Here is a 13,763-nt window from a genome sequence, read left to right on the forward strand (position 1 = left end):
GAAAGGAGACCCAAACACACAGTAAGTTAAGCAAAATAAGAAGAGAGAGACATACACAGCAGATGAAGGAACAAAGTAAAAACCCACCAGATCAAACAAATGAAGAGGAAATAGGCAGTCTACCTGAAAAAGAATTCAGAGTAGTGATAGTAAAGATGATCCAAAATCTTGGAAATAGAATGAAGAAAATACAAAAAATGTTTAACAAGGACCTAGAAGAACTAAGGAGCAAACAAACAATGATGAAAAGCAAAATAAATGAATTTAAAATGCTCAAGAAGGAATCAATTGCAGAATAACTTAGGCAGAAGAGCAGATAAGTGACCTGGAAGATAAAATAGTGGAAATAACTACTGCAGAGCAGAATAAAGGAAAAAGAAGGAAAAGAATTGAGGACAGTCTCAGAGACCTCTGGGACAACATTAAATGCACCAACATTCAAACTATAGGGGTCCCAGAAGAAGAGAAAAAGAAAGGGTATGAGAAAATATTTGAAGAGTTTATAATTGAAAACTTCACTAATATGGGAAAGGAAATAGTCAATCAAGTCCAGGAAGCACAGAGAGTCCCACACAGGGGAAATCCAAGGAGAAACATGCCAAGACACATATTAATGAAAATATCAAAAATTAAACACAAAGAAAAAATATTAAAAACAGCAAGGGAAAAGCAACAAATAACATACAAGGGAATCCCCATAAGGTTAACAGCTGATCTTTCAGCAGAAACTTTGCAAGCCGGAAGTGAGTGGCAGGACATATTTAAAGGGGTGAAAGGGAAAAACCACAACCAAGATTACTCTACCCAGCAAGGATCTCATTCAGATTTGATGGAGAAATTAAAACCTTTACACACAAGCAAAAGCTAACAGAATTCAGCACCACCAAACCAACTTTACAACAAATCCTAAAGGAACTTCCCTAGGCAGGAAACACAAGAGAAAGAAAAGACCTACAAAACAAACCCAATTCAAATAGGAAAATGGTAATAGGAACACACACATCGATAACTACCTAAAAGATGAATGGATTAAATGCTCCAAGCAAAAGACATAGACTGGCTGAATGGATACAAAAACAAGACCTGTATATATGCTGTCTACAAGAGACCCACCCACTTCAGACATAGGGACACGTACAGACTGAAAGTGAGGGGATGGAAAAAGATATTCCATGCAAATGGAAATCAAAAGAAAGCTGGCGTAGCAATTCTCATATCAGACAAAATAGACTTTAAAATAAAGACTATTACAAGAGACAAAGAAGGACACTACATAATGACCAAAGGATCAATCCAAGAAGAATATATAACAATTATAAATATGTATGCACCCAACATAGGAGTACCTCAATACTTAAGGCAAATGCTAACAGCCATAAAAGGGGAAATCAATAGTAACACAATCATAGGAGGGGACTTTAACAGTCCACTTTCACCAATGGGCAGATCATCCAAAATGAAAATAAATAAAGAAATACAAGCTTTATATGATACATTAAATGAGATAGAATTAATTGATATTTATAAGACATTCCACCCAAAAACAACAGAATACACTTTCTTCTCAAGTGCTCATGGAACATTCTCCAGGATAGATTGTATCTTGGGTCACCAATCAAGCCTTGGTAAATTTAAGAAAATTGAAATCATATCAAGTATCTTTTCTGACCACAATGCTACAAGACTAGATATCAATTACAGGAAATATCTGTAAAAAATACAAACACATGGAGGCTAAACAATACACTATTAAATAACCAAGAGATCACTGAAGAAATCAAAGAGGAAATTAAAAAATACTTAGAAACAAATGACAATGAAAACACGACCTAAAACCTATGGGATGCAGCAAAAGCAGTTCTAAGAGGGAATTTACAGCAATACAATCCTATCTCAAGAAACAAGAAACATCTCAAATAAACAACCTAACATTATACCTAAAGCAATTAGAGAAATAAGAACAAAAAAGCCCCAAAGTTAGCAGAAGGAAAGAAATCATAAAGATCAGGTCAGAAATAAATGAAAAAGAAATGAAGGAAACAATAGCTAAGATCAATAAAACTAAAAGCTGGTTCTTTGAGAAGATAAACAAAATTGATAAACCACTAGCCAGACTCATCAAGAAAAAAAGGGAGAAGATTCAAATCAATAGAATTAGAAATGAAAAAGAAGTAACAACTGACACTACAGAAATAAAAAGGATCATGAGAGATTATTAGAAGCAACTATAAGCCAATAAAATGGACAACCTGGAAGAAATGGACAAATTCTTAGAAAAGCACAACCTCCGAGACTGAAAAAGGAAGAAATAGAAATTATAAACAGACCAATCACAAGCACTGAAATTGAAGCTGTGATTTAAAAATCTTCCAAAAAACAGAAGCCCAGGACCAGATGGATCACAGGTGAATTCCATCAAACACTTAGAGAAGAGGTAACACTTATCCATCTCAAACTCTTCCAAAATATAGCAGAGGGAGGAACACTTCCAAACTCATTCTACAAGGCCATCATCACCCTGATACCAAAACCAGACAAAGATGTCACAAAAAAAGAAAACTACAGACCAATATCACTGATGAGCATAGATGCAAAAATCCTCAACAAAATACTAGCAAATGGAATCCAACAGCACATTAAAAGGATCATACACCATGATCAAGTGGCTTTTGTCCCAGGAATGCAAGAATTCTTCAATATATGCAAATGAATCAATGTGATAAACCATATCAACAAATTGAAAGATAATAGCCATATGATCATCTCAATAGATGCAGAAAAAGCTTTTGACAAAATTCAACACTGAATTATGATAAAAACTCTCCAGAAAGTGGGCATAGAGGGAACCTACCTCAACATATTAAAGACCACATATGACAAACCCAAAGCCAACATCGTTCTCAATAGTGAAAAACTGAAAACATTTCCACAAAAATCAGGAACCAGACAAGCTTACCCACTCTCAACACTATTATTCAACATACTTTTGGAAGTTTTAGTCACAGCAATCAGAGAAGAAAAAGAAATAAAAGGAATCCAAATTGGAAAAGAAGAAGTAAATCTGTCACTGTTTGCAGATGACATGATATTATACATAGAGAATCCCAAAGATGCTACCAGAAAACTACCAGAGCTAATCAATGAATTTGGTATAGTAGCAGGATATGAAATGAATACACAGAAATCTCTTGCATTCCTATACACTAATGATGAAAAATCTGAAAGAGAAATTAAGGAAACACTCTCATTTACCATTGCAACAAAATGAATAAAATACCTAGGAAGAAACCTACCTAAGGAGACAAAAGATCTGTATGCAGAAAACTGTAAGACACTGATGAAAGAAATTAAAGATGATACAAACAGATGGAGAGATATACCATGTTCTTGGATTGGAAGAATCAACATTATGAAAATGAGTATACTACCCAAAACAATCTACAGATTCAATGCAATCCCTATCAAACTACCACTGGCATTTTTCACAGAAGTAGAACAAAAAATTTCACAATTTGTATGGAAACACAAAAGACCCCGAATAGACAAAGCAATCTTGAGAACGAAAAATGGAGCTGGAGAAATCAGCTCCCTGACTTCAGACTATACTACAAAGCTACACTAATCAAGGCATTATGGTACTGGCACAAAAACAGAAATCTAGATCAATGGAAGAGGATAGAAAGCCCAGAGATAAACCCACACACATACGGTCACCTTATCTTTGATAAAGGAGACAAGAATATACAATGGAGAAAAAACAGCCTCTTCAATAAGTGGTGCTGGGAAACTGGACAGCTACATGTAAAAGAATGAAATTAGAACACTCCCTAACACCATACACAACAATAAACTCAAAATGGATTAAAGACCTAAATATAAGGCCAGACACTATAAAACTCTTAGAGGAAAACATAGGCAAAACACTCTATGACATACATCACAGCAAGATCCTTTTTGACCCACCTCCTAGAGAAATAGAAATAAAAATAAAAATAAACAAATGGGACCTAGTGAAATTTAAAATCTTTTGCACAGCAAAGGAAACCATAAACAAGACCAAAAGACAACCCACAGAATGGGAGAAAATAGTTGCAAATGAAGCAACTGACAAAGGATTAATCTCCAAAATATACAGGCAGTTCATGCAACTCAATATCAAAAAAACAAACCAATCCAAAAATGGGTAGAAGATCCAAATAGACATTTCTCCAAAGAAGATAGACAGGTTGCCAACAAACACATGAAAGGATGCTCAATATCACTAATGGTTAGAGCAATGCAAATCAAAACTACAATGTGGTATCACCTCATACCAGTCAGAATGGCCACCATCAAAAAATCTACAAACAATGAATGCTGGAGAAGGTGTGGAGAAAAGGGAACCTTCTTGCACTGTTGGTGGGAGTGTAAATTGATACAGCCACTATGGAGAACAGTATGGAGGTTCCTTAAAAAGTAAAAATAGAACTACCATACGACCCAGCAATCCCACTACTGGGCATATACCCTGAGAAAACTATAATTCAAAAAGAGTCATGTACCACAATGTTCATTGTAGCTCTATTTCCAATAGCCAGGACATGGAAGCAACCTAAGAGTCCATCAACAGATGAATGCATAAAGAAAATGTGGCACAAATATACAATGGAATATTACTCAGCCATAAAAATAAACAAAATTGAGTTATTGGTAGTGAGGTGGATGGACCTAGAGTGTGTCATACAGTTTGAAGTAAGTCAGAAAGAGAAAAACAAATACTGTATGTTAACACATATATATGGACTCTAAAAATAAAAAATAAAAATAAGGTTCTGAAGAACCTAGTGGCAGGACAGGAATAAAGATGCAGACTTGAGGACACGGGGAGGGGGAATGGCAAGCTGGGACAAAGTGAGAGAGTGGCATGGACATATATTCACTACCAAATGTAAAATAGATAGCTAGTGGGAAGCAGCCACATAGAACAGGGAGATCAGCTCGGTTCTTTGTGTCCACCTAGAGGGGTGGGATAGGGAGGGTGGGAGGGAGACACAAGATGGAGGAGATATGGGGATATATGTTTATGTATAGCTGATTCACTTTGTTATACAACAGAAATGAACACACCACTGTAAAGCAATTATACTCCAATAAAGATTTTTTAAAAATATAATAAAGTAAAATAAAATAGGGCCCAAGGCACAATACACCCACTACATATAGACGTGGTGAATGAAGGAATAAGATTGTATCAATTGTGGCCTTAGTTCTCAAATTCAGTGATGTACATACTCACTATTACAATATTCAGTCTACTCCTCTCAGTTAGAAAAACCTTTTCCTCAAAGAAGAAGATGATATACAATCGAAGGTCATTTTTTCACTGTCACTTGTAAGTGTATTTTTAAGAAACATCAAATTTATTCTTATTCTTCTGCCAATATTCTTTCAAAACTGTTTTACAAAAGAATAAAATAAGAATTTGAAGGAAGAAATAAAACTGTTATGTATGGATGACATGACTGAGTCAGTAGAAAAAACAAAGTAATAGAGTTAAAAATTCTTAGAAATTAATAAACGAATTAAAATTTTTAGACTTAAGGTTGAATATTGAAAATAAATTTTATAAGAAAAAAAGTGATTTAATTTAGGTTCTTCACGAAGCAACATTCCAATGCAAGCAGTTTATTTTGAAGGTGACACCATGAAACCCTGGGAGGGAAGCTGGGGAAGTAAGAGAGGCAAAGGAACGATTGGAGCAGTCATTCAGCTAGACCTCAAAAGTTCAGTGGAGTAACAGTGTTTCAGTAACTTCATATTTCAAGCATTTTCCCCACTTTTCAAATAAAATCCTGCCCTGTCCTTTAGCACTCTGGGGAAGACTGACTTTCCCCAGACATGGCAGCAGGTTGACATAGATTTAAATGGAAAGTCTGCATATATCTGATTTTTACATCTATTATTTGTCCCATTTTGCCTCATGATTTGTTGAAGAAGTAGTAGATATGATTCTGGAATTACTGTATTAAAAATAGGATGTTAATATACACACAAATGTATATCAAAGACTCTTTAAAAAACTTGATAATTATTCATATAACTACCCATTTCAGTAACTATAAGACATATAATGTCATGAAACTATGCTATTCCTTATTGTAAAATGAAAAGCAATATCACAGCAGTACATATAATATGAACTCATTTTTGTAAAAATATGTGTATATAAATATAATTCAGAGCGTGTTTCTATAAAAATGTGTGTGTATATGTATAAACAATTCAGAGTGGTATAAGTGGTAGGATTTGGGGTGTTTTTGTTTCTTTATTTAATTACCTATATGTCTGATTTTCTTTTTCAAAAATAAAATCACCTTTTAATTTTGTAATAATAGCCAAGCAAAAAAAATTTGGTAACTGATATAAACGAATATCCAAAATCAGAAAGCAGATAAATTAAATATATAATTCATAGATACCTATATGACAAAAAAAAATCCTTACTTTATCAAAGAGCATGTCATCGACCACTGATTACTTCAAAAATAAGTTTTCATCATTTTTTTCTGTTAGAACATAATTAGATGATCATAAAATAGAACAATTTCATAGGTATTTTAAATAAAATTCAGGTTGCAAAATTTAGTCTACCCATAGTTTTCCATGTATAACATGTTTAAAAATCTTGGATAAAGCAGAGAACCAAAAAGGTGCTAGGAATTTCTATTAATTTATCTCTGGTTCTCCGATTGAATACAAAAAAAAAAAAAAAATACAGGATACTAGGTAAACTTAATAAATTAATTTGATCCAAAACTAATCATTAGTAGTTAATAATCATAACAGTCATCATCATCACACTATCATAAATAAACAACAAAATCTCTAGATATTAGAAACTATAAATAGATTGTGTTGACCTTACACTGCTTGGAAATCTTCTTGAGCTTGCCTTGTAGTGTGTAGTCACCCAATAAGATTCAGCAAAAGAAATAAGATGGCAGCTGGCCAGGGCCAGTACCTTTCTAGAAAGCAGTTCAGCAGGCACCATGCAGAAAACTCTTTGACAAAATCTCAAAATTCCCCTCAAATTCCAGTATAAGCTCCTTCATCAATTACAACTTGGATATACACAATCCCTTATGATCTGCTTCTTTGTGGTTTGTCATCATTTACTCCAAGAGACACATACTTAGGGGTTAAAAGGAAAAAAAAAAAAGCATATTAATTGAATATACCACAGATAAACTGCTTCCCTTACTGGGTCTTCCACCTATTCTCAATTCACAACTTACAAACTATGGCAGAATATTTTTGTGATCTCTATATTCTGCCCAGAAATTATATAGAATTCTCTGTCAATATGGTAGCCACAAGTTAAAATTAAATAAAATTTAAGATTCAACCCCTCAGTTGCAGTAGTCTGACATCAAGTGCTCAATAGCCAACTGTAGCATATTGGACAGTGCAGGTATAGAACATTTCCATAATTGTAGAAAGTTTTATTCAACAATGCTGACTGTATATCAAATTCTGTCTCACTATTTGTTAAGACCTAATGAAAAGCTAAGGCTTTGATGATATCACTAGTTTTGCCACAAACTTTAATATTTGGCTTACATATAAAGTAGTCAGTTTAATTTAAAGTAGAATCGAATACAACTTGTTGCTAAAATATTCAACTCTGTTGCTGTGCTCTAGAATGATCTACAAATATGTGCCCAAACTGACTCCTTTACTGGGTAACCAAGGTTTGGATGAGCCCTGCTGTGTTAATTATTTATTGCTGTATAATAAATTATTCCAAGATTTAGTAGCCTAAAAAACAATAATCACTTTTTATCTTTCATGGTTTCTGTAGACCAGGATTTGGGGAGGAGCCAAATGATGCAGTTCTGGCTCAGGGTCTCGCATGATGTTGCAGTCAAATGTCAGCTGGGGCTGCAGTAATCTGAAGGCTCATTGTGTTGGCTGATCCATTTCTAAGGCAACTCAGTCAAGTAGCTGGCAAGTTGGTTCATCTCCATGGGACCACTTTAGTGTCCTCAGAACATGGCAGCTGGCTTTTAGTAGAGCTAGAGGTCCAAGATACTAAAGCAAAAGCTGTAATACATTTTACGACCCAGCCTTGGATGTCTCACACCACCACTTCTACCGTTTTCTGTTGGTCACACAGGTTAGCCTTGAGTGATTCAGTGTGAGAGGGGACCACACAAGAGCATGACTATTAGGAGACAAGGATCAGTGGACCATCTTAGAGGCTGGCTACCACACTCAGCCAGCAGTGAGTGTTTCTTGGTAGATTGTAAGGATTGAGAAAAGGAAGCAGAGAACAGATTTTCCCAAGAGGAATTTAGTCACACTGTTTCCAGAGCCTGAGCATAGATTTACTCAGTGGTCTCCAAAAGAAGCTTCATGTCTCATTTGTTCCTTGATCTTTCCGCCAATATTCAAGATGCTGGAACTCTTCCTGCCTACTAGATTTCCCCACACAAAACATATTTAACACATAAGTGAAGGAAACTCTAGAAATTTAGACCTTCAATGGTTCTGAACCTTAATCACAAAATAGGATGATCTGGAGATCTTAAAAGAAAGAAAGAAAAAGAAAGAGAAAGAAAGAAAGAAAGAAAGAAAGAAAGAAAGAAAGAAAGAAAGAAAGAAAGAAAGAAAGAAAGAAAGAAAGAAAGAAAGAAAGAAAGAAAGAAAGAAAGAAAGAAAGAAAGAAAGAAAGGAAGGAAGGAAGGAAGGAAGAAAGGAGGGAGGGAGGGAGGGAGGAAGGAAACAAAAACTGATACCTAGGTCCCACTAGAGATTCTAATGTTATTGGTCTGGGTGCAGCCCCCAAAGCAGACATTTTTATAGCTTCCCAGTGATTCTAGCATGCAGCAAAAGTTGAAAACCAAATAGAGGAAGATCCTTCTGAATGTTCTCTCTCATGATCTCTCTCCTCCCTTAATCTCTCTATCCTGCTCTCACAACCATTATTTTAAAACTCAGGCTCCTTGTTTCTCAACCCAATCCCTGAAAAGAACTCACCTCTTCCCACAAAAGTTGGGAGAATGTCTTAGTCCCTTTCAGGGTCTGCTTCATGCCACTAAGCCCAAGATGATGGCCCTTACACACCCCTAAAGGGTAGGAATGGGCTCTAGTCTCAGGACCAGGGGAGGAAGGAGAATGTGTGAATCCACTTCCAGCTCTTGACTGTGGATGCCTGCCATTGATTTCCTCACTAATTACCTAAGATGAAAGCACTCGTTGTCAAAGGGAAAATTAGTATTTACCAGAAACAACACAGTCTAATCGACCATGAAAAAACTAGTGCCTCCTATGAACGTGACCTTGATTCTGCAGCTTGTGAAAATAAATAATTAATTAACCTCAGCACGATGGTGTTAATGGCACATCTGACCCCTTCAAGATGTAGCTTATGTTACAAAAGCCTCCACGATAGTAGAGAAGGACTCCGGTGCTACCAGTGCTACCATGATGATTTTAGTCTCTCTGTCTCTCCTCCTATAGGAAGGAGAGTCATGTCTCACTTTACCACATCATCAAGCAAACTCCATATGTTTACCTCCATAGATAGTTACAGAAAAAAAAAAAGCAGCTCTATATCTCAGCAAGTCTGAAATTTTAGCATGCATATGAATTACCTGGGGATCTTGTTAAACTGCAATTCTGAATCTATGGTGGGGACTGAGATTCTGCACTTACTTCTAACAAGTTCCTAGGAGATGTGGATGTTGACAGTTTACGGCCACATAATGAGTATCAGGGATGTAGATATTACAGAAAAATAAGAGTAATGACTGCAAAGCATTTTCATCTCTCCCTTTGATCTCATGCTTCTCTGAAGGACTGAAATAGTTTTATCTCACGTTTATTTTTTATGGGCATATTCTATAATGTTCAGAGAATTCTATTATTCTTATATTTTCAATTTCATCTGCTTTTTATATGGAAAAAAGTCTTCTAAACATCTTGTATTATACGATTATAGATCATTTTGTGAAAGAAGAACTGATAGGAAACAAATTTGTATCATATAAAACTTACTCTGTTTCTAACAAGCATCACTATACTTATTGTGCAGTTACCCATACCAACCCCAAGTCCTTTCTCTTTCTTCTTCAAGAAGGAAAAAAAAAGTCCCACAAAATATAATTAAATCTACTTTACCACCCAGACTAAATATTGCACAAATATGTGTTCTCTTAGAATTGTTATCATAAAACACACAGGACATAATACTTACAATACCAAAATGACTCATGCCCGGTGGTATTGTGGTTACATGTTAGTCGAAAGTTCATTGAACTGTAATTTTTTTTTTCTATTTTTACTTTACCATATTAGCCAATCTACTATTCAGGTCTTTAGGGGAAAAAAATATATTTATTGGAAACATAGTACTTCTTAACTTTGGGAGAAAAAAATCTCTATGTAGTCTAATTAGCTATGGTCACTTAGAATAATTATCCTCATTGTTCTACTATTTCTTTGACAAATGAACCCTTGGCCATTCCGATGTGTTATCTTCAGTGATAAAGCTGATTAAAAGATCTTCTTCACCTTCTATAAAATAATGCCAGTTCAAGGTTAAAATTACTAACATACTTCGAATAGTCATTTCCCTGGGTTAATAACAAGAGAGTGAATAAGATTATGGCTCCCTTTTGTCTTTAATAATTATAGAGAAAATGTCCACTGTAAAAAGAAAGAATAAAATATTGAAAACAACTCAAAGGACAAAGAATGTGTCTTTGTAATCCTGGCTACTCACTACAATCAAGCTCAGTTTTTTAAAAATCTTACTTTTATCACAAAATTCTTTTAACTGTAAAAAGGGTACTAAGTATGACTCGGTATCAAATGAATTCTACTGTTATTGAAACTACTATTTTAGCCTTACTCCAAACTCTTTCCAATGAATATCTCTTTAATTGATTCACATTTAGGCACAAAGAGAAAATTTACCCCCAAATAGCTATAAAGATAGTTTGTTGTATATTATATCATTCTGGAAGTAAAAAAGAATGTTTACTTGCGTCCATGGTATCAACCAGTCTAATTATACAGTATTTCTGAACACTGCCTAAACCAGAAAGAATAAATGCACGAGATGACATTGCAACTTGGAAGCCCAACATTCACAATAGCTGACTCCTTCAGAGGAGTCATCCTCACCACAATCTTTACCTTGGAAACTACATCTGAAGTGGCTGGATCAATCCCTTCAAACAGCATTTGTTGAAATCTTAGTCTAACTCCATGGTAACCATAGCAATGTTTATTTCGTTACTAGCTTTCATAATGAACATAAAGAACTTTGGGCATACATATTTGACAGCAATAATAAAATTGCCTAACTCTGGTGACTGTTGTTCTGTCGGCTCCTGGGAGACCACAGTGAAATATAAAGACCAAGTAACTATGTCCTCGATTAGACTCCATAACTAAACTACTCTACAATCACATCATTTCCATTTGCTTAGAATTTAGAAGATGTGCATTCCTGTCCTGCTTCATTACTGACCAGTTGTTTGAATAGGACAGTCAATCTAACTGAGCATTACTTTGTTTATCTATAAAACAAGAAGTGGTTTATTAAGATATCTCTGAAGTGCCGTTCATCAATAACAGTATAAATTATTAGTCTAATTCTATTTTATAAGTGAAACAAGAAGTTGACCTAAACACTGAAGCTTCTCGGAAAATTTCAGCCACTAAATCTAAATCACTATTTAAGCACCTGGCTACCCATCCCAGACAAAGGAATATACTATAGCCTACAAAAGTAGCAGACTGATAATACGCCAACAAATATTCACTGAAAAGCCACTAGAGACAAAGTGCTAAGTAAAGCTGATTAGTATTGGAGCCCTATTGAGAACCAACTATGGGGCAAGTGGTTGGTGGTCTTCCCTGTACCTGGGAATATAATTAAAGCGAAGCCCTCAAGTAACAATCAAAACAGAGATAGGTAGAGTCCTCTTAAAGAGGTAGAAGAGCCCTCCATCTGGATAGTAACCAGATGGACAGTGTTAGTATACTTGAAAAAGAAATGTGTCTGAACAGCATGGGTCAGCCTTAGAAGTTCAAACGTATAACCTTGAGAACCTGTCTCTAGGACAATTCAGATCTACAAGCACCCTTTAAGAGGTTTTCAAGAGAAACAACAAGGACCTACTGTATAGCATGGGGAACTATACACAATATCTTATAATAACCTATAATCAAAAATAATCTGAAAAAGAAGAGCTATACACATATATAGAGATATACAACTGAATCACTTTCGTGTACATCTGAAACTAACACAACATTGCAAATCAACTATACTTCAATAAAAAGAGTATACTATAAAATTAGTAGTGTTTGCCTTACTGAAAAAAAAAGAAAAAGAGAGGTCCTCAAGAATAGAAGAGATATAACTCTCGGGCTAAGTTGTAACCAGCATTTAGTTCTTCCAACTACTTCCTCTTTCACTATAGCCATGTCTACTAAACTACCTTTTGACTTCTTCCCACATATCTGTCACTGTTAGACATGAAAAATTTGGTCCCAGAATGAAGGTAATATGTTTTTCTGACTGGGATTGAAAACTCCTGCTGTATTGAAAAATCCCATTTTCTGAGCTTCTTAAAACATTGGCGGGAGGAGGGGGGCACCTATAATGCATTCCTTAGGCTAACGACAGACTTTCCCAAGGAACACCACCCACCACAACCAGGTTACTTTCCCCTCAGACTTTACTGCATGGATTCTTTCTCTCTGTCCTCCTTATTCTTATCCTCTTCCTTCTCCTCCAATAAAGATAATGGACGGACGTGGGTCTGAGTTTTAAGAATGGTTGAGATTAGACAGAGGTTAGAAGAGGGAATTTCAAAGAGAGGAGTGATTAGATTGGGTTGGGGGATTAAGTCCACCATTCTAGCCAGTTTAAAGAGGAACAGTAATGCCAGGTAAGAAGAGACTAGAAACTGAAGCTGGATCCAGATCAGGAAGATTTCGAAAAGGCATTAAGACATCTGGTCCTATGGAGTTGACTATGAGAGTTTTCAGGGTTCCTTGAAAGATAGTAACATAAAAAAAAGTTGAATATTAAGAACGTTGTACATGCCATATATATAATCATACACGAAGTAGTCACACTATAAACTATATTTAACAAGAAAGTATATAGTTGGTACTTTGAACTTCAAAGATCACACATTTATCATCAGTACATGGAGGTAAGACCCTTGGAGGGAAATGACTAACTCACAAAGAGACAACTGGTGGAGAGGGGTGTGGACCTGTCCATGAGTAATGGAAGGAGGAAGGAAAAGAAAGAATGGAGATGTCTCTAATTCATCTGCTACGTTTCCCCAGGGTAGAGTTCACCTTCCAAATGACCAGCAAGTCAACAGTGGCAGCCGCACAGCCACCAGAGAATATTCAGGAAACTACTGGGACTAGAGGACTTTGAAACACATGCATCTAGGTTTCAGTGTTATTCCCAAGAAATGTCTGTACCCTTCCCCCCACCCACACCTCCCTCTATGAGGAATGGTAAGTAGGGTGACACACTGCAAGAAGGGACAACTGGAAACACCAGCTGAATCATACCATCTGGTGGGGAATTTTCTGCTATCATGGAACATGAGAGATGCTTAATAATCATTCCAGCTTCCAAAAGTAGCTTTTTTTTTTTTTTTTTACAGGAAGGTACAATAGCCTCAGAATTCCTGTTTAGAGAGAAATGTGTCTGTGAGAGTGTGAAACAAAGGAAACTTGTG

This window comes from Eschrichtius robustus, chromosome 16, assembly GCF_028021215.1.
Source record: "Eschrichtius robustus isolate mEscRob2 chromosome 16, mEscRob2.pri, whole genome shotgun sequence".
Taxonomy (NCBI): Eukaryota; Metazoa; Chordata; class Mammalia; order Artiodactyla; family Eschrichtiidae; genus Eschrichtius; species Eschrichtius robustus.